General features: G+C 42.8%; 1 protein-coding gene and 1 long non-coding RNA gene across 3 annotated transcripts in view; both read right to left on the reverse strand.

The window, feature by feature from the left end:
- The window catches only part of CLDN10 (claudin 10), a 125,618-nt gene that overhangs the window by 51,807 nt on the left and 46,117 nt on the right, over window positions 1-27,694 (reverse strand). The gene's annotated exons all lie outside the window — the stretch shown is intronic.
- LOC140607932 (uncharacterized) overlaps window positions 26,740-27,694 on the reverse strand; it is a 34,401-nt gene continuing 33,446 nt past the window's right edge. The window contains exon 3 of the long non-coding RNA XR_012009848.1: window positions 26,740-27,168. This is a non-coding gene — a long non-coding RNA (uncharacterized lncRNA). The remainder of the gene's footprint in view (window positions 27,169-27,694) is intronic.

Raw genomic sequence — 27,694 nt, forward strand, 5'->3', positions numbered from 1 at the left:
CATTCATCTAGCTCTTGGCTTCTTTTAGCTGATACCCTTTTTTGCTTATACTGTATGTGAAAACCAAGGAATATTTGACACCAAAATGTTTGACTCACTTGCATATAATGGCATTATAAACAGTCACATAGAGGAAGAAAAAAGATTTTGAACAAAGTATGCAAATAAGTACTTCACGTACCCTCCAAACATACCTTTAGATCATAGTACTTGATGACAGAATCAGAAAATCTCCATGTTGCCACTGAACTTAGAAGTTAGTAGCTCAGCATATATTCAATTCAACTATAGCTTATGGGCAAAAATCTTCCCTTACAAACACCACATTCCTCTTAGGGTGAAAGGCTGTAATTGGTACTGGATGAAGATGTGCTTTGACTTTGGATACACAGAATTGTGCATGGCTGTAGGGCGATACACATTTGCCACAGACTGGCTGTTTTAGATTAGCACTTGAAACAACAAGGTAGACTGCTGGATAAAGATGATAGACATACATATTTACATTTGCTTCCTCCTGAAACTCCACTAAAAAGTTAACAAGGGTGCGTGGGTGGCTCAGTTGGTTAAGCTCTGACTCTTGGCTTTGGGTCAGGTGAAGCCCTGTGTCAGGCTCCATGCTCAGTAGGGGGTCTGCTTGAGGATTCTCTCTTGTTCCCCTTCTGCCCCTCCCCCACTCTCTTCTTCTCAAATCTTTTTTTTTGATGGTAGTAAACAGAATTTTTAAAAATTGCATAAAACCGGGCAGCCCGGGTGGCTCAGCAGTTTAGCACCGCCTTCAGCCCAGGGTGTGATCCTGGAGACCCAGGATGGGGTCCCAGTCGGGCTCCCTGCATGGAGCCTGCTTCCCTCTGCCTGTGTCTCTGCCTCTCTCTCTCTCTCTCTCTCTGTCTCTCATGAATGAATAAATAAAATAAAAATAAAATAAAAATAAAAAACTGCATAAAACCAACAAGACCAAAGAGGTGGTAGACGAAACAAGAACATAAAATTTTGGAAACTGGAAATAAGATCCACAAATAAGCTGCCTAACAGAGCTGAGATGGTTAAATCTTAAGCTGGCAGTGAGGAAAGCCAAGAAATAACCCAAATTGTATTGTAGAACTGCCCCAATTAGAAGTCCCAGGCATCTTTGGAAGGAGACAGATGTGGGGCTAAAAACAGGAGGAGTAGTTGAAAGTCTATTTAGAAGAAATTTGACACTCATATTTTCTACTCAATCCTACTCAAAGGTTAAATGCAAATGGAGTATGGGATAGTACAGGTACCCAAAGGTAGATGCAGGTCGTCTAGCCAATATTCAGTAAGTTATTCTACAGTCAGCAACAACCCAAGAACCTCAGTTGCTTTCAACAATAAAGGTTTATTTCTTGCTCACATTATATGTCACTTTGGATCAACAGACAACTCACAGTATCAAAGAAAATATGTGCAAATCTGATAAGGGTCCAGTATCCAGAATATATTAAGAACACTTACAACACGATAATATAAAGATAAATACCTCAAGTTAGAAATGTACGAAGGACTTAAATAGACATTTCTCCAAAGATAAGTGACCAATAAACACACAAAATGATGCTTGACACCATTAGTCATTAGGAAACGCAAATCAAAACCACAACGAGATACCATTTCATACCCACTAAAAATGGTTGTATTAAAAAAATGGAAAATAGTAAGTATTGGTAAGGATGTGGATTTATTATAATTTTCATGCATGGCTGTTGAGAACCTAAAATGAGGCAGCCACTGTATAAAATAGTATGACAGTCCCCTGAAAAGTTAAACATAGAATTACTGTATGACTTCTCAGTTATTCTCTTAGGAATATACCCAAGAGAACAGAAAACATGTTCATACAAAAACTTGTATACAAATGCTCTTAGCAAATTATTCATAATAGCCAAATGGTGGATACAACCCAAATGTCCACCAACTGATGAATGTAGAGACAACATGTGGTATTGGGAAATTGGGAAGAAAAGAAATTATTGTTATTCACAGATAACATATGACTATCAGTATAGAAAATCCAAGAGAAGACACTTGGGTGACTCAGTGGTTGATAATTTGCCTTTGGCTTGTGATCCCAGAGTCCTGGGATCGAGTCCTGCATCCAGCTCCCCACAGGGAGACTGCTTCTCCCTCTGCCTATGTCTCTGCTTCTGTGTCTTTCATGAATAAATACATAAAATCTTAAAAAAAAAAAAAAAAGAAAATCCAAGAGAACCTACAGATAAACTATCAATGCTAATAGGAGTGTTAAACAAGTTTGTTGAAAAAAAAAAAAGTTTGTTGAATCCAAAGTCAACATAGAAAAATTAAATTTCTATGTAAATGCAGCTAGCAGTTAAAAAAATTTTTCTTTTCAGGGCACCTGGGTGGCTCAATCAGTTAAGCATCTGTCTTTGGCTCAGGTCCTGATTCCAGGGTCCTGGGATGGAGCCCCTCAGAGCATCAGGCTCCCTGCTCTCTGGGGAGTCTGCTTCTCCCTCTGCTTCCCTCCCTCCCACTCTAGTGCTCTCTGTCAAATGTTTTTAAAGATTATTTTTTTCCACTAAAAAAAGAATTAAAAATATCAAGAGATTAGAATTTTAAGAGATATGTTCAAGATCTTTTTGCAGAGAGCCTTAAAATATTGAATGAAATTAAAGATTAAAATAAAATATATTATCAGCCTTGTCCTCACTTTATATGGGACCTGGGGCAAGAACACAAAGGAAGGCCTGCATAATCTATATCTAAATACTTAATTATAAATATAGCCAACAAATGACAAATAAAACAATCTATTTTCCTACATTGATGAATATATCATCATAACTACCCGGAAAGTCAGATTTGAATTTTGAGATTTATACTCTTCAGAATTCTGTGCTGGGATGTAGCCCCTGGCTCACAGCCAGAGGCATTCCCTAATCTCACTTTTCTTTCTATCCCTTGCTCCATTTTATACTACCAGGAGGGGACATTCATATGCATATGTGGACACACCAATCCACACACCCAAGCTCCATCCATATCACCTGCACCCCTGACAACCACTTGGCCATCCTTTATAATCCTCAGGAATGAGGGTATATGATTTCTCCGCCTTTAGGAGGAGACCCTAGGGAAGAAGGCGGTGGTCCTACAAGTGAGTGTGAAGCCATTTCGGTAGGAAATTTCAGGATCCTGATACCCAGATTATAGTCTAGAGGAAGGGAGTGATGACTCTGAGCGACATATCCCATTGACTAAATAGACTCTCAATTCCATGGGAAAGGGGCACAATCCACAGAAGGCGGGAAATTGGGGTCCATGGCAGAGGCCTCATTTACTTGAGTCTGAGGACAAAAGGAAACGTAGATAAAATTCAATGTCCTTATAACCTGCAGCCCACTGACAAAGATTTGGGGCAGGTAGAGTATAACACTCCTCCAGGAAACTCCCAAAGGTCTTAATATTAATGCCTTGCTAGTGGGGTGGGGGGGAGAGCTACCTTAGCTTGACAATAGCAAGGCCTCCAGTATCCTGGGAGTCTTCTTTAGCATATGAAAATCCTTTTGGAACTTCTCCCAGCCCCAAAGGATATAATTTGTAGTTATAAAAAGTATATAATTTGGATCCCTGGGTGGCTCAGCGGTTTAGTGCCGCCTTCGGCCCAGGTCATGATCCCAGACTCCTGGGATGGAGTCCCACATCGGGCTCCCTGAGCGGAGCCTGCTTCTCCTTCTGCTTGTGTCTCTGCCTCTCTCTGTGTCTTCCATGACTAAATAAAATCTTTTAAAAAAGTATATAATTTGAGTTACACCTCACAATCCTGGGACAGTAGCTCTTTCTGCCCATGGGTCCTGTCTCTGTGCTTTAATAAAACCACATTTTTGCACCAAAGACATCTTGAAAATTCTTTCTTAGCCATTGGCTCTGGACCCCAACACTGCTCCAAAAACACATCAGATAGATGGATGGATGGATAGATAGACAGATTCTTGATGTTAAATAGCAAATCTTTCAATAAATGCTGCTGGGACAATAGGATATCCATATGAAAAAATGAAATAGGTTTCCATATCACATGGCACACATAAACAATTCCAAGGGGATTGTGTGCTTTACGTGAATGGCAAAACAATCCAGAATGCGGGATGTTCTACAAGACAAATGGCCTGGTCTCTTCAACAAAGAAATGCCATTTAAAACAAAACAAAACAAAAAGTACAAGAGAAACCAACGAATACAATTTTAAAAAACTTTGAGAGTCAACCAAATGCAGCTTGTGGACTTGTTTGGATCCTGTTATATATGAAAATGGCATCAGGGTGAGGAGGAGGAGGAGGAGGAGGAGGAGAAGAAGGAGAAGAAGAAAGGAAAAGGAAAGAGGAGAAGGAGGAGGAGAAGGAGGAGGAGAAGGAGGAGGAGGAGGAGGAGGAGGAGGAGGAGGAGGAGGAGGAGGAGGAGGAGGAGGAGGAGGAGAAGGAGAAGGAGGAGGAGGAGGAGGAGGAGGAGGAGGAGGAGGAGGAGAAGGAGGAGACTAACTTTTTTAGAAGCTAAAATAAAATGGTAGCACAGTTCTGTATAATTGTATTGAATCATAAGCCCAAACTAGGTCAAAATAATTCCAAAAGACCTTACCACCCCCAGCTTTTCCAAATCTTCAAAGGCCTGAGGCTAACCTACAGCACCCAGCCTTCCTCCGCAGAGGAAGATGTCTTACAAAATAAGAGGAACTTTGCAGTTAATAGTTCTTGAGGAATTAGTTTTTTAATTTCGAGCCAAATGCTTCTGTAGTCTGGGAAGCTTAAAGTTCTGGCGTTTACTACTGAGATTAAAGGAAATCTTTGGAGATGTGGCTGTCACTGGAACAGAACTCCCTACATTGTATAAAGTAATAGAAATTGGCAGAAGCTTTACAATCACGCAGTTCGAAAAGTTTCTCATGTACCCCTACCACTGAGAGATCAAGACGGGGGCCCACTGGATTTGAGCACAGGTAAGTATTGGAATGTAACCAATCAAGGCAGGGATAATGTGTTAGATTCCATAATGTGAATGAGTCTAGGTTTCCTAATTGTTATAGATGGACAATGGAGTTTAAATTCTAAGGCCATTTTTATACCATTAAGTTTATTTTGAAATTTAGACAAATTGCACTTTAATTTTCTGAACTATGACCATGAAATGGCTAGCATTCTTTTAGTAGCTGTATGATTAAGAAGGTACACTTTTGGAATTTAACATTAATAAAAATTTTAAAGCTTTAAAATAAAAATTCTAATGCCAGTATTAGAAGTTTTTTTTTGCTGGGGATCCCTGGGTGGCTCAGTGGCTTGGTGCCTGCCTTCGACCCAGGGCCTGATCCTGGAGACCCAGGATCAAGTCCCACATCAGGCTTCCTGCATGGAGCCTGCTTCTCCCTCTGCCTGTGTTTCTGCCTTTCTCTGTCTCTCATGAATAAATAAAATCTTAAAAAAAAATACAGAAAAATGAGTTTTGTTTTTGTGGAGTCATCTGATAGAAAATATGTATTTAAATATTAAAAGTTGCTTAAATTATATCTAGAAATCTTAATCTGCTATCATTTCTTTTTTTAATTTATTCATTTATTCATGAGAGACAGAGACACAGGCAGAGGAAGAAGCAGGCTCCATGCAAGGAGCCTGATGTGGGACTCCATCCCCAGACTCTAGGATCACACCCTGGGCCAAAGGCAGGCACCAAACTGCTGAGCCACCCAGGGATCCCCTCATTTCTGATTTTGTTAACATGGTGGTGTCTATCAGGCATATGGATGCACTCATTTGAGCACATGCATACATGTTCAACTATATATACACATACATATGTTGTGTTCCTCAAACTACACCTTGAAGGGAAACACATAAGAGCAAGTCTTTAAGTTTTTATATGCTTTTCATATCTGATTTGCATAGATGATTTCCATATGACTCTTTTACTTCCCATCTTAATCTTTAACTTTTCCCCTCTTTCCTCTCCGCCTAGACCCTAAGATGCTCAGAGTATTTTACAGCATATTATCTTAATTTATATTTAATGATAATGCCTTCTATTAACCCTTCATTTGTGGTCTTAAAACTCATTCACGTGCCTTCAACAAAGTATTGTTCCTTGGGGCAGTTTGGTGCTCTGGGAAGATTTACAAACTAATAGCAAGAAGCATAGTAGCCTGAGTTAGCAGCTTGTTTGTGCCCCCCTCACTACTGTACAGCCTTGGGCGAATTTCTATGCCTCTTTAGCCTCAGTTTCCACATCTGTAAAATGGAGATAATTCAGATCTTTTAAGATCTGTGTGATAAATTGGACCATGATTAATAGCTAACTGCAGCAGAGACTGCCATAGCAATCCTCCTTCTTCTTAAAAAACTAACTGACCCCAGGGGTGCCGGCGTTGGGGGCGGGGGTGCTCAGTCAGTTAAGCAACCTACTCTTGATTTCAGCTCAGGTCATGATCTCAAGGTCCTAAAGATCTGAGTCCCACCTCTGACAGTTCAGGGATGAGGGAGGGTGGGTCTGCTTCTCTTCCTCTCCATCTCCCTCTGCCCCTCTCCCTCCCCCTTCCCCATGTGCCTTCTCTCTCTGAACTAAACCTAAAAAAAAAAAAAAAAACACGAAAAAACTAAACTAACAGACCCCAGTCTATGATGTTCCTGCCTAAAGTGTGAAGCCTGGATACAGTGACTGCAACAAACACCTTGGGACCAGACGTGAGAAAAAGGCCTAGAGTCATAGAGACCTTGCTTCTGCCTTCTCAAGCCTCTGGACCAGGCCTGGGCTACTAACCTTCAGATTTCTTGTTTGGCAAGAGAAAAATACCTCCCCTGATCTACTAACCTCTAATGAGATTGCATGATGTCCCTAGCACTGCGCCAAGCACCTGACATGCATCATATGCTCTAACCCGGGTCAGCCCTTCTACAGGAAACTGACGTGTAGAGAAATTAACCAGTTTACACAGTGTCACATGGCTTTACTGATTGCTGTCCTATACTCACGGAGGCCTCAGCAATTGATTCAGTTATTTATTGTCAGAAATATGATACAAGATCACACCCTAAACCAAAATATTTCTTATGACCAACATCTGCCAACAGTTCTATAATTCTGCTTACATCAATATTGCTGAGTTACATAGGGTCCGTTGAGCAGCCACTCTGTCTCAGAGCAGTCACTGGGAAGTTGTACTTTCTAAAAGCAGACACTATGTATGGCATTTTCTCCCCTTAATGGCAGAAATCGGTAAGTAGAGGTTTGGTAAATGTGCTCATGTAAATAATTATGGATATGATCTAAGACAGGGCTTTGGGACATAGCTCATCGATTTTTCTGCATGTTAGAGTAGATCCAGGACTGTTGGAGTAAAATGATGGCACTGCCCTCAAGGATTCTCTGTGAGTATGAAGTAGTGATAAAAACATTGGTTTCTAAACATGTAGTGTTTACACTACAATTCTAACTATTTGAATGCTTATGTTCGTTCTGTCCTCACAAGTCTGGCAAGTAATATAATAATCTCCATCTTTCAGGGGTTCCTGGGTGGCTCAGTCAGTTATGAATCTGACTCTTGATTTCAGCTCAGGTCATGATCTCAAGGTCGTGGGATCAAGCCCTGAGTTGGGCTCTACCCTGGGTGTGAAGCCTGCTTAAGATTCTCTCTCCCTCTCCCTATGCCCCTTCCCACCTGCTCTCTTTCTCTCTCTCTAAAATAATCATCTCCATCTTTCAGGTGAGGAAACCAAGGCCAGGAAATGTTACTTGTCCCTCATTTCTTACTTGCTAATAAGTGACAGAAAAGGAATTTGAACCTTAGGAATACATCGTTGCTTATTGAAGCATATATACTCAATCTCTTGGTTGGTAGCACAAATAACTAACCTGCAGGTCTCATTAGAAAACTCATTGCATGCTCTAAAGTGTGGTATCAAGATGCATTGAGAATTTACTAAAGAATATGAAGTATATCCATCTCCTGGACTCAAGTCAAACATTGTCATTTAGGACTACCTTGCTTTGGATCCCTTTAGAGTTGACATGACTATGCTTTGTCATTTTCCAATTGACCTGCTTTGAGGGATGGTACAAAAAAAAAAAAAAAAAACCTTGTGTGTACTGTAATGATCTTGTTGGAAGGGTTTTCTATTCCATCATGCACTGTCATTATACGAATGAAGGAAGGACAAACAATCCAACATGAACCAAAAAAAAATTGGAAATTATGGACTTATAGAATTGAGAAGTCTGGATGTGCTTTAAGGACTGCTTGCTCCATGCTCAAGCGATGTCAGCAGAATTTTCTTCTCATTCCTTCTCTTTATCTCGACCCCATTCTCAGATAAGCTCTGCTCCTGAGGTCTCTAAATAGCAGCAGAGGCCCCAGCATGCATGCCTTCTCAGGTGCAAGCTCAGAATCTCTCTCCCCAAAGTGCAGATGGTCTGATTAGCTCTAACCGGATCGTGTGCTTCTCTCTGAACCATCCCTGGTGGCCAGGGGGATGCAATGCATTACATGGACTTGCCTGAGTCATGAACTCAACCCCTGGTTGAGGGGAAAGATGGAGTTATCTACAAGATATGTACCGATCGGGGTGAGTAGAGAATGACCCCCCAGGGGAAGATTGTGTTTAGTTATCAGGCAAGAACAGATGAACACTGGGCAGCAAAATTAGCACACTCTACTACACCCCACTTTATATATCGGTAGGAGCAATTCTGGCTTGATTTCATGGGCACTGACCAGTGTACCTGATCGTGTCCCCCATATGGTATCAAGCTTTCTCCTTACTATATTGGCTGACCCACCTCCATGGACTAAAAAATCTATGATGTGCAGGCAGTAACTTTCATTTTCCTAATATCATTTTCTCCTTATATTTCTTGTCTCATTCATTTATGTTTTCTTTTATATTTTGTATATCTTTATAAGCTACTTTAAAATTCTTTTGGGGGCAGCCCGGGTGGCTCAACAGTTTAGTGCCACCTTCAGCTCAGGGTGTGATCCTGGAGACCTGGGATGGAGTCCCACATCAGGCTCCCTGCATGGAGCCTGCTTCTCCCTCTGCCTGTGTCTCTGCCTCCCCCCCCCCCTCTTGATGTCTCTCATGAATAAGTGAAATCTTAAAAAATTAAAAATAAAATTCTTTTGGAAAAAGAAATATGTGAAGCCTTAGAGATGTTATTTTTAATATCAGATATGTTAACACTGTCTAAATGTCCAAGCTGAAGATTCCAATAGCTAATATCTTCCCAGAAAAGGCTGGTACAGCTATTAATATGATTCCTATTTATAATTCTACCAGAAAAAATAGAACATATTTTAGTTTCCACCTGGATCACTTATCCTCTATTTGTCTCATTGACAATTGTCTATTTAGCTTTTAAGATTCAATTTATCAACTTTCCTTCCTTGATTGCCCCCTTATCCCCTCACCAGATCCCCAAGGTTAGTGGATTTTCATCCCATCTCATTTCTATCATTTGTTGTAGGAAGAGCTCTCAGAGGGCAAGCGCCACCTTATTTATGTCTGTATCTCCAGCCCCTGGCACAGTGTAGGAATAAGCTCTCAGCAAAAGTCCATGTAAGAAAGGAAAAAGGCAGGGCACCTGAGTGGCTTAGTGGTTGAGCATCTGCCTTCAGCTCAGGTCGTGATCCCAGAGTCCTGGGATCGAGTCCCACATTAGGTTCAGTAGGCAGGGAGCCTACTTCTCTCTCTGCCTGTGTCTCTCTCTCTCTGTCTCTCATAAATAAAATCTTAAAGGAAAAAAGTTGAGAAAAAAGGAAGACAAGGACAGAAACAGAGGAAGGGAGAGAGGGAGGGAAGGAGGAAGGTAGAACTGGTGGATAGATGGATGGAAGGAAGGAAAGAATGAGGCCAGAATGGCTTCAGCACAGGTGACCCTGGGTAAATATTGTCTATGGATGTGGTTAGTCACATATCTGGCAGGAAGAAACTTCCCCTCCCACATGAGTCCTGATTAATTTAATTTATACAGTACAGGATTCATACCATAAGTATGAAGACTGTAAGAAGATAGGATTCCTTCATTGTCCATCTATGCACAAAGATCCAAAGTCATTCTGTTGGCTGCCTGGCAGGTTTAGCTGCTGCCCCAGATAAGTCTTTGGGAATGGCTGAGGGACCGGAATCTTTGTATAGTATTTGTTTTGCCTAATAACAGGGGCTTTAAGGGTTTTTGGAAATTGGTTTTCTCTGGGAATCACTTAAGTTTCCCATTTCCTTGTAAATATTTTTAGTAAAAACATTATCTTCTTGGATTTCGAAGAAGTTAAAAAAAAAAAAAGCTTGAAAGCATTCACTAAGTAATGTGCTCTTAAAACATAAGCATTTACTGGAAGGTAATGTCCTCTTTAGTGTGAATCCAAACCTCTGGGGAACACAGACCTGAAATCTACTGCTCCTTCTCTGAATCCTTTCTGCTTCAAATGATCTTCAAAATTCTCAGAAGGTTTCACCCATCTGAAGATTTAGAATGTAATGATACTATATCGATATTATGGCTCTGCACCACCTGATACACTTGAAAATATCCTATTACTGTGAGGTGCTAGTACTTTCCTACACTTAGTTGGTATACATTTACAGCAATTCTTTATAGTTTGACATTTTGAAATTGTAAAACATCTTCATTTTTAAAACCTTTTAAAAACAGGCCAGCTACAAATAGAATTTAAATAAATAAAAAGACTGGACCAAAAAAAAAAAAAAAAAAAGAATTGGAGGAGATTTGCCCATTAAAAACAAAAAACAAAAAAAACAAGCTTGGGATACCTGCCATTTTCTCATCCAATAGTTCTGCTTTATATTTAATTGGAAGTATAGTTGACATACACTATTATATTAATTTCAGGTGTACAACATGGTGATTTGATAATTATATACAAGATATTTACCACATTAAGTATAGTTACCATCTGTCACCATACAAACTTATTCCAGTAGTTAATAAGAATGCATTGATCTGCCTGTCAGAAAACTCCCTAGTATTCCTGAAAGGAGAAGCCTTACAAAAACACTACATGGGGCCCCTGGGTGGCTCAGTGGTTGAGTATCTGCCTTCGGCTCAGGTTGTGATCCTGGGGTCCTGGGATTGAGTCCCACATCGGGCTCCCCGCAGGGAGCTGGCTTCTCCCTCTGCCCGTGACTGCCTCTTTCTGTGGGTCTCTCATGAATAAATAAAATTTTAAAAACAAAAAAGCCACCACTACAAAATCTGCCCCCCCCCAATACCTTGCCAAACCTTCCTTACCCAATACAAACAAAAAATAAAACCAACATACTCCAGGCTCTCCCTCACCTGTTTTAATTCTGATGAATTGAATATTTAAAAATGGGTCAAATAGCAACACAGGACCCATTGTCTTCATGATGGCCGGTAAGGACCACAAGAATTAAATCGCCAAATAAATCACTTTGGCTATTGGAGCAAGGAACTCAACATTTTCACAAGTAAGTCTCTTCCATGTGAGGATTTGATAGCATCTAGTCAGTGCTTACATTTCAAAGAAAAAGAAAAAAAAAGTTTCTCTCAGAAAATTGAAAGGAAAGGCTTAATTGGGAGCCAAACAGGCACAAGTTCAGTGGAGGACTAGAAAGGAACTCTGTTCTCAAGCCAGCTGAGGTCCAGAGCTTCAGCTGGTGGCAGTGCTCCCTCTGGGTGAGTGCTCCACAAGCTGGCATCAGGAGAGCCACGTGGGGACCACCCCTTCCTGGGTGCCTCCAACCCAAAGGAGAGGGCTGGCTGACATAGTACAAAAGGTGAACCCAAAGTTTCTTGAGTACTACAGAGGCTCTTCCTCAGGGATGCTGACTCGTAGCCTCACCTCACACAATGGAGAGACTCACATTCATGCACAAAAAGTAGTCTTCCTTTTCTCTTGTGTGTAATATTTTCCTTTCTTGAAAAATATTGCAATGGGTACAAGTTGCAGCTCTTCCTCGACAGTACGTCTCCTGCCTGTCTACTCCTTCTGTCTCAGAGCAACCCCTGCATGAGTCCACGTGACATCACTTCACACCTCAGACACCATAATGGCCTCCACACTTGCCCCATGGCCCTAAAATTCATTCTCCTCACAGTAGCCCGAGTGAGCTTCCCAATATAAAAATCATCACGTCACACACACCTCTTGCCTGCTCAAAACCCTTCAGTGGCTTTCCAGTTCTTTCGAAAGAACACCAAAAATGCTTTGCCTTGAATTACAAAGGCCAGTATTATGTAATCCATGGCTCATCTTGGCCTCAACCCCCCTAACATGCTCTTCTCCAGCCATCCCCCCTCAGCTCACAATTCATAGAAGACCCTCCAGGTCACCTGCCTTACTGTCTTTGTACTCTTGCAACTTTGAAGTGTCTAACTGGACTCTTCTCAAACTTCAGGTTCCGTTGAAATGTTACCTCCTTAGAGAACCTTCCACCATCCTACATAAAAATAGCCCAGTTCCACTACCCTGTTGTCGTGTGGTGGCAGATGTTTAACTGCTGGCTGTTGAGGAAAGGGAGAGAATCCCTGATTGCTAGTGCTTATTTCTGTGGTGTAAATACTACTACATAGTTGAAGCTACCAGTGTGAAGCCCCGAGCTGGCAAAATTTCTGAAACATAATAGTCACCTCTTGTGAGCTGGCGTGAGCTGGTTCCAGTGGACCAGCATATTATTGTGTATCACACATGACTGCTTGTTCTATTTATGGCACCCAAGAAAAGTGGTACTTGTGGGGATTTGTTTGTACGTTGGTTGTTTTGGGGGTCCCTAAAGCCTAAAGACAGAGATTGGCATGTAAGGTCTATGAGGGAGGGTCCATCTCAATCCTAGCCCAATTCTATCAGTGCAGTAAGTTTTTAGAAAATATTTATGAGGTGAGGTGCCTGACTGGCTCAGTCAGAACAGTATGTGACTCTTGATCTCAGACATAGGGACACCACCTCCCAGCTCACCTGAAACCACAGGTGGCAGAGAGAAGATGGCACCAGATGTCTGGGAGTGGATGGCACAGGGCTGTAGCTGCCCTGTTCCCCCTGGGAATTTCCAGGACAGCAGCCTGTGTGGCAGAAATGAAGCGACTGTCCCTGGATGAAGTCGCCTACCTCAAAGGGAGTGAAGGCTACGCTCACCCAGCTCTCTCCCTCCATGCCTTGGAATGGGTTGACCCAACACATTGCTCCCATTTACAAGACAGCAAGAAGAGAGGGAGGATGGGAGAGAATTTTACATTAAATGTCTTTTCCTAGCTATACCACTGGCCTGGGTCTGAACCCCACTGAGAGGAATCCTCCGCTCTTTTTCTCACCCATGCCTCCTACAGAAGACTCCTGCACAAAGGAATACTTCTCTGTGAAGCCAGCTCCCTTCATATGACGCAAGTTTCTCAACACTTGTTTCTGTTAATAAACAGACATAGGTTTGAAAGATCGCCTTGTTTCAGGCCTCTTTTTCTTTCCTTTTTGTTCTCTGCCACTCTATTTGTAGGTTTTGCTTTTTTCACGTAAAGAAAAACCCACAATAGCTTGGACAAATGATACTAATCTGTATTTATAGTATCTTATTTTACTTAATGCTGTTTTTGGTTTTTACAGCTGACTGACTTTCGGATGTATAAAAAGATTGGCCAAGGTTCTTGCAAAACTGGTTGTCAAATGCTAAATTTTGTAGATGTTCCAAGAATCTTTGAGCTTTAAAAAGTGAACCCTGAAGTGAAAAATGTTTTATATTTGTCAAGCCTAAGAATTTTATAGAAAATATCACATTCATAGGGTATTTTTATTTCAGAGTCTGACTGCTTTATGTTTTTTAGCCAACACGGCCTTTCTAATGTCCTGAAAGCTTTCTTGTCACCCGTGTTATATATCTGGAGACCTGAGGTTTGAATAAATTGCCCAAGATAGAGAGACAGTCAGTCACAGAGGTACATCTCCAACAAACTTCCATGTCTTATCACACAAATTTCCTAACATAATTTAATCAATTTGCCAATATTGAAAGCTTTCGGGCAGCCCGGGTGGCTCAGCGGTTTAGCGCCGCCTTCAGCCCAGGGCGTGATCCTGGAGACCTGGGATCGAGTCCCACATCAGGCTCCCTGCATAGAGCCTGCTTCTCTCTCTGCCTGTGTCTCTGCCCCCCACCCCCATCCCTCCTGAATAAATAAAATCTTTAAAAACAAAAACAAATAAGCAGTCAAATGCTCCAGAATCAGTTGTGTGTAGAGATAAGATCCTTACCCTTAAGAGGTTTACCTCCAACCTGGGAAGACAGAAAACATTCTCTAATTGATGCTAATACAAAGAACGGGACTCTTGGGACCAAAATACAAAGTTCTGCAAAATGGCAAAGTGAGGAAGGAATTCAGACACATTAAGGTGTGCTCAGAAAAGGCAGGAAAACCAGAGCAGGCTTCTAAAGAAGGCTAGCATTCCGTGAGGTCAGTAGACAGGGAATGCATGCATAGGCGAGAAAGGGGAAGATGGGCTGAAGCCAAACTCAAGGATAGAAATTTCCAAATTTCTTCCAAAGGGGAAGTGGAAGGACCACCACCACATTCAAGGGGACTCCTCTCCATCTCAGCAGTGGTGTGCTGGAGCGTGCTGCAAAGGCTTTCCCATTGCTAATGTTGTAGGGACTTTGAGAGGCTAGTCACAACATGTCTACATGTAGTTGGCAAGGTGCCCAGGTGGAAGTATTGACACCACAGAAATGGCAGATGCTACAGATCAGCAACCCCCACCCCTCACCCCCACCCCGTGCCCACCCCACCCACCACCTGAAGATACATGGCTTCCCGTCAAGGAACCATCATGTTGGTGGTGTGTGAGGAAGAGAAAGGTGGTCAATAGAGGTCAATAGGAGTGGCCAAAGAAAGGAGTAGGGAGACTGAGGCAGAGCAACAAAGACAAGGTGGCAGGAAACCACCATGGACTTTCCAGAAGGTAAGGGCATGACTGAGGAACCAACAGGAGAGCAGAAGCACTTACTTTATAGCTTTAGGGGAGGGTAGAGTTGCTTAGAGCTCTGTATCATATGAGAGCAGAATTAAGAATTCTTTACAGGGCAACCCGGGTGGCTCAGCGGTTTAGCGCCACCTTCTGCCTGGGGTGTGATCCTGGAGACCCAGGATTGAGTCCCGCATCGGGCTCCCTGCATGGAGCCTGCTTCTCACTCTGCCTCTCTCTCTCTCATGAATAAATAAAATCTTAAAAAATTATTTACAGATCCGGTAATAGGCTGCCTTACACTTAATGTTTTTATGAAGCTGAAATTTTTGTGGCTGCCCTGTGCAGCCTGACCACTTATTTCTGTTATTGGGGCAGATTCTGAACAATTTTTTTATTTTTATTTTATTTTATTTTTTTAAATTTTTATTTATTTATGATAGGCATGCAGTGAGAGAGAGAGAGAGAGGCAGAGACACAGGCAGAGGGAGAAGCAGGCTCCATGCACCGGGAGCCCGACGTGGGATTCGATCCTGGGTCTCCAGGATCGCACCCTGGGCCAAAGGCAGGCGCTAAACTGCTGCGCCACCCAGGGATCCCTGAACAATTTTTTTTAAAAGATTTTATTTATTCATTCACGAGAGACACAGAATGAGGCAGAGACATAGGCAGAGGGAGAAGCAGGCTCCCTGTAGGAAGCCCGATATGGGCCTGGATCCCGGGATCACAACCTGAGCTAAGGGCAGATGCTCAACCACTAAACCACCCAGGTGTCCAGATTCTGAACAATTCTTAAAGGATTTTGGCCCTAGCTGCAGACACTCCCACTGCTCACCTCTGACTGAAGCCATGTCGTCATTACACTCAATTTCCGTGCAAGGCTGTCAGCTGGGTCCTCATGGCCTGATTCCTGTAGGATATATATGTCCAGATTTGGCTGGCTGCATTGTGTGGTGGATTTCCATATACTTGCCACCATTGGACAAACCCAGCCCATCCACTACTGCACTCATGATCTCTCTTCTGACCCTCACCTCTTCTCCATTACAAACTTATTTAGCATCCTCTAAGTAGTTACCTCAAATAAAAATGTGGGTGTCATTTCTGGCTTCTCTATTTTTCCTCACTGCCCACATCTAATCAGTCAACTTATCATTAGTGCTTGTTCCCCATTGCGAATGCAGAGCACACCCAGTACATTTTCACAGTGCATTTGCATAGTCTGCGCCTTCAGCCTGGAATTCCCACCAAACTCCCTTAATTTCTGTACCTACTTCATGACTTCACTAATTCCTAACTCATTCTTCAAGATATAGCTCAAAATCACTTCTGGAAAGAAATTGTCCATGACACCCAGATTGATCGACGGGTCTCTCCTAGACCCTTCTCTGGGCTCTCTGCTCCTGTGGCTCCTGAGTACATTTCAATCACTGTCATGTCACACAGTTGAGTACCTGCCAGCTTTTCTTATTACACAGTAGGAACCATGTCCTTTTAGGCCTTCTGTCTCCTTTCCCAGGCACTTAGTTGATGTTTAAAACATGCTTGCATAATTATTGGTCTTGGACTTGATTTTCCTTTTAGCTGGGGAAGGTAGCTTGAATACAGGGATTACATGTGATATAGGAGGAATACAATAAAGGGAGTAATGCATACTTGGCTCGTGAGGTGCCATAGTGTAAGGGTCGGAAAGACAAAGATGACGTGTTTCATGACGATCACTTTATCAAGGAGATTGATGCAGAGAAGAGGTGGAGAGTGATGTAAGACTAGATGTGGCCACAAGAACAGTAACAGAGGCCTCAGGCCAGGCAGCTCCAGAGAAGGGAGATGAAACACACCGGGGGGATAGGAAGTGAGGACAAGGCTGAACATTTGTTAGTTCTGGGTGTGCCAGATGCTTTACACACGTAATTTAAGTTATCCATGCAACCATTCTATGACATGGGTTTATCTCTAAGAAACTGAAAATAACTGCCAACAAGAAAAAGGAGACTCAGGTTCAAATGCCAGAATGCAGAGTCAGACCCACTTAATGGCTCCTGTAAATTCAAACCCTGGTTCATTCCCTCATAAGACCACCCCTTACTGATGTAGAAAAGCATGTGGAATAAAGAGGGTGAAATTTAAGTTGAGCCTCCACCCCAGCCTTCCCTCAACTCAAATATTTATCCATGGGAGGTGGCTGGAAATTAGGCTGAGAGTTAAAATTCATATCTGAATTGATGGAGCATTTTTCCTCCCCAATGGAGAAACTTGGGCGTTTTCAAAGGCAAACACATGTTCCTATGGTTTTTTAAAAAAATAGCTTAAAAAATATCTTATTTATTCATGAGACATGCAGACAGCCAGGTAAAGACATAGGCAGAGGGAATGGCAGGCTCCTCGCAGGGATCTCGATGTGGAACTCGATCCCAGGACCCCCGGGATCGCGACCTGAGCCAATGAGCCCTCCAGGTGCCTGAGAGAGAGGATTTGACCCGGTTTCTCCAGGGATCTCTCTCTCTCTCTCTAAGTAGGCTCCCACCATGGTGCTCAAATTCACAACCCTGAATTCAAGACCTGAGCTGAAATCAAGAGTCGATCACTCTACTGACTGAGCCACTCAGGTGCCCCCTAGTGATCTTCTTTCAACATTAGTGGAACCGAAAGCCCAGGCCTCGCATCAAGATGAGACAGATGACCATCTCTTCCCATAATGATGCTGAGCATTGGGTGGGCTGGGCACCAGCGCTGCTGGGTGTGGAGAGACGGTGACCCTGGGAGGGTGTCAGTGAGGCAGTTTGCTGTGCCAAGGAAATGGGAGTTCCCCTGGCCAGCTCACAAGAAAATGGTGTTTCCTTGCCCCAGAAAAGATAAGAATGTTCATGTTAGCAAGACCTTGTTTCTGGATAAAACAGAAAAGAAATCAGCTACTGGGGAGACTGCACTGGACTTGGCCCACTGACAGGACCAGGTCCATATTCCCCTTTATTGGGCAAGAAGGGCTGCCATTAATGAAGAGCTAAGGCTTGAGATACTGGGGTTTACAGACACCAGATGGGACTGAAAAGGTAGAATTTCCCCAGGAGGCAGAAGGAGTGGGGGGATCTTGAGGAGAGAAGTAACAGACAGGCTGTAAAACCTGAGATTTCAGAAATAAGATGAACAGGGAGAGTAACGCAAGAAAGATCGGGTGGGAAAGAGAAATGTCCATGGGGGAGGACACCTTCCTTCAGAGGCCTGAGTCTTCAAGGATGAAGGTTTACCTTTTATTTGTCCTATCCTCACTGGGCTTACTCTTTTGAGATTTGCCTGGCCTTTTTTTTCCTTTTTTAAAGATTTTATTCATAAGACACACACACAGCAGCAGCAGCAGCAGCTGCAGAGACCCCTTTGGTTCGCTAGCAGCAGAGAGCATCCTTTGAAACACTAGGCAGTGAGAGTGAATTCCCTCTGCCTAGCCTACCAAGGATTAACACATCCCCTTCTTAAGCCAGGACCTTAAAAGGAGTTTGCTACAAGTGAAGTTACAGATGTGTATGATTGTATTTCATCCAAGCATTCATAAAGGTCAACCTCACTTTGCAAACATGTGCTTTGCCCACTCCCTCATTAGTGCATTAAATGTTCTTTCTCTCCCACCTATAAGTGTGCCCATGTATGGTCTTCCATATCTTACCATATGTAAGTTGCTGTAAGCTGACAAACAGTTGAGAGCTTTTGAATGGTATTTCCTTCTCTTGCTGCCAACAGCCATCTTGGTTTCTCTCAAGGAGCCAAAAATATCCTTCAGATAAGCCACAAAGAGACCATTGGCCTGGGCTAGAACCAAAATCAACTTCCAAGGACCATAGTATTTAAACTAATGAGAGCTAATAACAGTGCACTGAAGAAAGTGAGTCAGTCAACGACCTAGAAGACCTCACTGGGCTTGTTGCAAGATATCCCTTGCATATATTTCTATGCATGTAAGCAATAAATAAACAATGTGGCTATAATAATGCCTGTCTTTTTTTAAAAAAAGATTTTATTTATTTATTCATGAGAGAGGCAAAGACATAGGCAGAGGGAGAAGCAGGCTTCCTGTGGGAGCCCAATGTGGGACTTGATCCCAGGACTCCAGGATCATGACCTGAGCCAAAGGCAGATGCTCAACCACTGAGCCACCGAGGTGCCCAATACCTGCTTTTCAAACTCATGCGTTATGCTAAATTTCTATAGAAATGGATCCAGGAAATCTGATTTTATCATTTTAGCACCTTGAAATTGGTGAGAATTTCTGATGTAATAATATTCAGTGGTGATTTATGCAGATAAACAAATGGATGCTTTAAAGAAGGTGTAGGGATGCCTGGGGGGCTCAGTGGTTGAGCATCTGCTCAGGTTGTGTTCCCGGGGTCCTGGGATCTAGTCCCACATCAGGTTCCCCAGAGGGGAGCCCTGCTTCTCCCTCTGCCTGGGTCTCTGCCTCTGTGTCTCTCATGAATAAATAAAATCTTTTAAAAAATGTATGAAGGTCACATCGTGTTCTGGTAAACATGATTCGTATTTCTTGCAGAGGACTTGTGGAAGAATTAAAAATATAGGCAGAGAGAAGAGAATGTTCTTTCTCTCCTGCCTACAAGTGTGCCCATACATGGTCTTCCATATCTTACCATAATACACACTTCACTATTTCCCTTTCTGATAATGCTCCAGCATGTTAGGTTCTGGGTTAACTAGTTTCCACCAAGGGCAGGCTTTGTTAAGAACTAAGTGGGGATACCCAGGTGGCTCACTGGTTGAGCGTCTACTCTAAGCTGAGGTCATGATCTCGGGGTCCTGGGATTGAGTCCCACATCGGGCTCCCTGTAGGGAGCCTGCTTCTCCCTCTGCTTATGTCTCTGCCTCTCTCTAGCTCTCATGAATAAATAAATAAAATCTTTAGAAAAACAAAAACCAAAAAAAAAAAAAAAAAAAGGCTTCTTTTCCCTTCTTTCTACTGGAAGCAAGAAGGGATTTTTCTCCAACATTTACTGTGGGAATGTGGTTGAGCTCCTGGAGGCAAAGCTCACAAAACTGCAGGGGCCCTGTTAGGACTGGGTTCCTCTGGAGTTTTTAACTCTAACTGGTCTGCACTGAGCCTCCAGCAATCCCTCAGTTATATATCTGGTTTTCCTGCCTGAGTACTGATTCCCAAAGTGGGTTCTGCTCACTGAGCCTGTGCTCAGGTAAACTTGCATTCCCTGGATTGGCCTGCCTAACTCTCCGGTCTTGAAGATCAGAGGATTTGCCCTATATACTCCCATCTCTTATGGATCTAAGAAATGTCATTGATTTTTCAGTGAATTCAGCTTTTTACTTGTCAGGACAGAGTGGTGACTTCTAAGCTCTTTACATGGGAACTGGAAATGGGAAGTCTTCTACTCCCCTTCTCTATTTCTCCCTCTTTAGTTGCCATGCTTCTTCAGGAACCATCTTTGCTTACTTTGTTGGTTTTGTTGACAACCTTTCTTCAAATGGCTCCTAATTTCCAAATCCAGGGTATATTTGAACATGTGCATTTTCCAGTAATGCCACGTAGCATCCATAACCACTCTTTTTACAGCAGCCTTTCCTTTAGCCTATATGAAAACACTTTAGAATCTTTTTTAAAAGGTTTTATTTGAGAGAGAGAGAGAGAGAGAGAGAGAGAGAGAGTGCAAGAGCACGAGCAGGGGGAGAGGAAGTGGCAGAGGGAGAGGGAGAAGCAGACCCTGCCTGAGTAGAGATTTCAACACAGGCTCTATCCCAGGACCCTGGAATCATGACCTGAGCCAAAGGCAGATGTTTAGCCAACTGAGCCACCCAGTTACCCCATTCTTTATACAGACATGAGATTCTATTTACTAAAATCTCTTAATTACCAACATAGGCCACTTCCTGTGGTTTAGTCTTTGGCCTTCTATTTTTCCTCCTTTACATGCTCTTTTGGTGAACACATCCATCCTATGGCTTCTATTATCATCAATATGCAAATCTACATATTTAGCACGGATTTCTGTCCTGAGATCAACAGCTTTAGCTGCATACTGGAGAACTCAAGTGGACAAATACCAAAGATACAGACCTAATATAAGCTCCATTTGTGAATACATTTCTTCTGACCTGGATGGGAAATATTTCAACAAGTTCAACCGCATCACAGAGTGATGCCCACAAGAAACTACTATGCTTGAGTGAGCACTGGAAACCCAGGAGACTGAGTTTTACCTCCCACTATTTCAAACATCCATATGGACTGCATCCATCAGAAATAGTTGAGGCTTCAGAAACAGGGCATCTTTGTTGAAAGACCCTTTTTACTGAATAGAATGCATTGGGAAAGTATGCATCTCCCTGACCTAAAACATGCTCCTAAGCTGGCTCCTAAGCTGGCCCAGCATCAGGGCAAATTTCTAGAGAAGGAAACCATCTCCTGGGGCTTCTCAGACATGACCAGAGGAAACTCCCAAAAGACTCTAATAACCTAGCAGATGGGAAGATAGAATATTGAGATTTGATATATTATGGTACTTATAATCTCATTTATACTCTCAGAGTGATGATTTTTTAGGCACTTTTTCCTAGATGAATTGCAGATAGTGATCTAAGCCAGGAACATAAAAGTTGAGCTAAACTTTCTTCATCTCTGAAATCTAGTGAGTACTTTGTAAATCTATCCTTTATAACTTGTGCAGAAGAAAACTACTAGAACACAAAGGATGCAGGGGAAGAGACTACTCTTATTGAGTTCTTATATCTGCCTGGGTGGCTCAGTCAGTTATGTCCTACACTTGATTTTGCCTCACATGATGGCATCAAGTCCTGCATCAGGCTCCACACTCAGCAGGAAGTCTGCTTGAGATTCTCTCTCTCCCTCTGCCCCTCCTCCCACTTGTACTCCCTAAATAAATAAACTCTTTAACAGATTCTTACATTAAGTGATATAAATTCAAAGTAGACCATAAAGATGTGTACTGTAATTTCTTAAACAAGTATTCAAAAAAATAAACCAAGAAGTATAGCTAAAAAGTCAATAGAGCTAATAAAATAGAATACTAAAATCTATTAAATCAACCAAAAAGGATACAGGAAAGGAAGAAACCGAACAAATAGAGAAAATTCCAGCAAGATGTACACTTACACCCAACCATATGGGTAATTATGTTAAATGTAAATGGACCAACCATTTCAATTAAAAGGCAGAGATTACCAGAGTGGATGGAAAAAGAACAAGACACAGGACACCTGGGTGGCTCAGTGGTTGAGCATTGGCTCAGGGCATGATCCCAGGATCTTGGGATTGAGTCCTGCATGGGCTACCTACAGGGAACCTGTTTATCCCTCTGCCTAGCTCTTTGCCTCTCTCTCATGAATAAATAAAAACTTTAAAAAATAAAAATAAATTAAAAAAGAACAAGACCCCATTATATGTTTATGAAAGATGCCCTTTAGGGATCCCTGGGTGGCGCAGCAGTTTAGTGCCTGCCTTTGGCCCAGGGCACGATCCTGGAGACCCGGGATCGAAACCCACGTTGGGCTCCTGGTACATGGAGCCTGCTTCTCCCTCTGCCTATGTCTCTGCCTCTCTCTCTGTGACTATCATAAATAAATAATAAAAATTAAAAAAAAAGATGCCCTTTACATATAAACACACAGACAAGTTGAAAGTACAAATATGGAAAAAGATATTCATACAAATACTAATCCTAAGAAAGCGAGGGTAGCTGTACTGATTTCAGACAAAGAAGGTTTCAAGACAAAGAATTACTAGAGAGTATTAGGAACATCTAATAATGATAAAAGGTCAATTCCTCAAGACCAAGTAAATCTGCTCTTGATAGTGTCGGTCTCACATGCTACCTCCTCTCTACTTCATCTCATGTCTGGCTTAGTTTAGTTCTTTTGGTTCCTTGGCAGGATGAGGTCTATCTTCCATTCTAATCCACCCTGTGGATTCAAGTTCATTTTTAAAACAAAAATCGGATCATTCGTTTAATTAAAAATCTCTGATGGTTCCTAGTCACTAGCTGGATAAAGCTCAAATCCCTTCTTTGGCTTGTTATACTTGTCCCAACCCAGCTATCCAGCTTTGTCTTTCATTGATCATCACTCAACCTTGACCCCATTCACAATTACTTTTGTTTCAGAACACACAATGCTTTCCTCAGTGCATATTTCCTCCCCCTGTCAAAGATCCCCCTTCTTTCACTTCCTCACACATCAATTATGCATCCTTTTGTATTTGGCTATAAGCTATACTTGAACTGGCCCCTGTTATCCTCTCCCTCCTCCCTCCCTCACTGTACCACAACCACACTGGCCACAAATACACCACACGGAGTCCCATTCTAGGGTCTTTGCATTTGTTGTTCTCTCTTCAAGGCATGCGCTCCTTGCTCATTAGCTCCGAGGGCTTACTATGCATTCAGGTTGCTCCTCATGGAGTCCTTCCCTAACCCCTCTCTCTCTCTCTCTCTCTCTCTCTCTCGCTCTTTTTTTTTTTTTAAGATTTGAGAGAAAGAGAGAGAAAGAGAAACAGCATGAGCGAGGTGGGGCAGAGGGAGAGGAAGAGAGAATCTTAAGCAGACTCCATGTTAAACATGGAGCCTGATATAGAGGTCGATGCCAGGACCCTGAGATCACGACCTGAGCTGAAACCAAGAGTCAGACACTTAACTATGCCACCCAGGTGCCCCCCAACCTCCCATTCTTAAGCAACACCCACTCCCCCAATCACTATACATCATGCTGTTTTATCATCTCCACACTTTTCATCATTGCCTCAAATACCCTTTTCATTTATTTGCTTATTGTGTCTCCCCATTCCACTAGAATGTATACTCCATGAGAATGGGGATCTCATGGGTTTTATTCACCAATGTATCCTCAAATCCTAGAACAGTACCTGGCACGCAGTAGGTAGTCAATAACAATGAATGAATGGCAGGTGGATGAGCAGATATCTAGTATAGGGAAACTTTTTACTAACATTCAATTCCATCCAGCAGGCTTCAGACCCCAGTCATTTCCAGGGCTCCTGAGGCTGATTCCATTTGCTTTCCCTTTGGCAGTTCCCCTCCCTGGACTCTCAAAGCTTCCTGCGAGCCCCCCACCTCCACCAGCAGCAGCCCTGGTTAGGTCTGTCTACATAGTGTCTGTCTGCCTGACTGTCAGACTACAGCCTAACTCACTTAGATCCTGTCTATTTCTCAGTGCCTGTCAGAGGCAATAACATGGTGTTTAAGAATTGCTACTGATCATTTGTGAAGCCTTTTTAGCGGGGTGCCACACATTTTCATCAACATGTTAAAAATCTGCTGCTTAGTCCATTGAGATAAACAGGTACACAAAATGTGGTGTGTACATACAATGGAATATTTTTCAGCTTTTAAAAGGAAGGGAATAGGGACGTCTGGGTGCCTCAGCAGTTGGGGGTCTGCCTTTAGCCCAGGGCATTATCCTGGAGACCCAGGATTGAATCCTGCATTGGGCTCCCTGCATGGAGCCTGCTTCTCCCTTTTTTGTATATTCTTTTATTGGAGTTTGATTTGCCAACATATAGTATAACACCCAGTGCTCATCCTGTCAAGTGCCCCCCTCAGTGCCTGTCACCCAGTCACCCCAACCCCCTGCCCACCTCCCTTTCCACCACCCCTTGTTCATTTCCCAGAGTTAGGGGTCTCTCATGTTCTGTCACCCTCACTGATATTTCCCACTCATTCTCTCTCCTTTCCCCTTTATTCCCACTATTTTTTTATATTCCCCATATGAGTGAACCATATAATGTTTGGCCTTCTCCGATTGACTTACTTCACTTCTGCTTCTCCCGCTGGCTGTGTCTCTGCCTCTGTGTCTCTCTTGTGAATATATAAATAAAATCTTAAAACTAAAGGGAATGGATAAACAGATAAACCTTGAGGACATTATGCTCAGTGAAATAAGCCTTGCACACAAAAGAGCAGATAATGTATGATTCCACTTATATGGGATACCTAGAATGGTCAAATTCAGAAACAGACAGGTAATGGTGGTTGCCAGGGCTGGGGAAAGGGTGAATGGTGGGTCATGGGTACAGAGTTTCAGTTTTACAACATAAAGTTCTAGAGCTGGGTTGCACGACTGCATGAATGTACTCATCACTACTGGGCTGTACACTTAATAATTATTATAATGGTCATTTTTATTTTACATGTTTTTACCACAATTTTTTACCACAACAAATTATTTTATAAAGGGAAGAAATACATCACCATACACATATCAAAGACACTTAAATTCTCCTTGGAAGATTTTCTACTCTGATTCTACTTATGAATGTAATGGAAAAATCTAAGTAATGAGGATCTGGGGATCTGCACTGTGCATCCACTGAGATTTCAATAAAATACTAATGAGCGGAGGGAGGGTGGGGGGGAAGGTGCCAATGATGTCAGGCGATTAGAGCTGGATTGTGAGCTCCAAAGTACTTGCCTCAGACCATGCCTCTGACCTTTTAAGTCATTTCTCGGAAAGAGCCTGACTCTCTAACTCCTTGGGTACTCCCCAAATCTCCAACAAAGAATCTCCATTTTTAGATTGTAAAATTTTCTCTTGGTTGGCTTAAAATAAAAAAGATGTATTCATGAGAGAGAGAGAAAAAAAGGGGGGGTACATAGGCAGAGTGAGAAGCAGGTTCTTCGCAGGAGCCCAATGCGGAACTCGATCTCAGAATCCCGGGATCATAACCTAAGCCGAGGACGGCTGCCCCACTGCTGAGCCACCCAGGCATCCCTCTTGGTTGGCTTTTAAAACTCAGCTTGCGTTCTGTTTCTGTGTGTGTGTGTGTGTATGTATGTGTGTGTGTGTTTTAACATATTCAAGTTCACTGTCCTCTCAATTTAAATTCACCATCATGGGCCGCCTGGGTGGCTCAGTGGTTGAGCATCTGCCTCCAGATCAGATCGTGATCTGGGGATCCTGGGATCGAGTCCCGCATTGGGCTCCCTGCAGGGAGCCTGCTTCTCGCTCTGCTTATGTCTCTGCCTCTCTGTGTCTCATGAATAAAGAATTCTAAATAAATTTAGCATCACTTTAGTTTTCTTACGACAGGCCTTCCCTCTCTCCTTTGATTTTTTTTCTCCCAGAACTGCTCCCCCCGCCAATCTAGTATTCATTCAGTGGTTGGTTTTCTTTTGAGAGAAAAATGTTTGGCAGCTTACTCTTTGGCTACAAAAATGTTGAACAGGTTTTGAGCACTTGGGTTTCCTGGCTGGCACGAATCCCTTGCCTTGTTACATAAAGGGACCCTTACACCCTTGAGACTCCAAGGGAACATTTGTGTTGGAGTTTCACTGTTCTAGGGCTATTGGGCAAGGTACATATGGATGGGTCATTGCTGTGCACATTCAAAGATGACGTGGACGGCAGTGTTATTTACCACAAGTACATAGCAGGGGGTGGTAGGCAGGCCTGCTGCCCTCGTGGTGGGGCCAGTCTGTCCTTTGCAGACTCACAGTTCCATTTCCTGCCAGGGCTGTGGTGTCTGGCACGGAGCCTTGGCACTGGCATCAGTGGCCCCTTCTCCCTTAAACCCAGCCATACCACTTCAGATTCCTGGCACATGTCTGCAGTGTCCACTCTTGCTGTTTCTTCAGCACTGTATTGCCCTCTGGGAGCCTGTAGCCTAAAACAGAGGCTCAACTCTGACTCAGCTGTAAAATCTAGGATTCAATCTAAGCTGAAATTAAATATAGCCTTATAATCATTATTCATTATTCTGTTTATTAACAATTGATCCTATAAGTTGTTTACTGATATAATTCATGGTCAATAACAATATTTCATGATTGTGGCTAACCTTTTTGGAATGCTTACACTGTATTGTATTCTACTGCTATGTTTCAACTCATTGCACCCTCACAACAACCCTAGGAGGTATGTAACATTATTTTCCCCATTCTATCATATCAGACAGTGAACTATGGCAAGGAGAGTTGGAGAAACCCATGCAAAGTCCCACAGCTAGGAAGTGGAGCTGGGATCGAAATGAGGTAGCCTGGTTTCCTACTCATGCAGTCCGATTCCAGAGCTTGCATTGGAGTAGATGTCCCAAGGTTTGTTTTTTAAGATTTTATTTATTTATTGAGTGACACAGAGACACAGGCAGAGGGAGAAGCAGGCTCCATGCAGGGAGCCTGACGTGGTACTCGATTCCGGGTCTCCAGGATCATGCCCTGGGCTGAAGGCTGCCCCCAAGGTTTATCCTGTACAACACAATACAGATAATGCAATGAGAAAAATGAAAGGATGTTATAGACTGTACATCTGTCCCTCAAAACTCCCATGTTGAAACCCTAAGCCCCAGGGTGATGGTTCTTGGGGATGGGGCTTTCGGTAGCAATTAGGTTTAGACAAGGCTTGCTTTTTCTCTGCCATGTGAGGACACAGTGAGAAGACCATGTCTGAAAGCCACAGAGTGGACCTTCACCAGAGCCCGAACCGCTCTCACCTTGACTTGAACTTCCCAGCCTCCAGAATGGTGGGAAATACATGCCAGCTGCTGAAACCATTCAGTCTACGGTATTGTTATAGCAACCTGAGCTGTCTAATACAGGGGAGGGTGCTCCTTAACCAAATCAATTTGGGAAATGCTCTATCTTCACTCTCTATCGCTTTTCCTATTAGGAAATCAAAGGCTCTGAAAAGTCCTGCAGCTATTTAAATTTGTTTAACCCAAGGTGCCTGGGTGATTCAGTCATTTAAGCATCTGCCTTCAGCTCAAGCCATGAT

The sequence above is a fragment of the Canis lupus genome, chromosome 17 (assembly GCF_048164855.1).
Source record: "Canis lupus baileyi chromosome 17, mCanLup2.hap1, whole genome shotgun sequence".
In the NCBI taxonomy this organism is placed as follows: domain Eukaryota; kingdom Metazoa; phylum Chordata; class Mammalia; order Carnivora; family Canidae; genus Canis; species Canis lupus.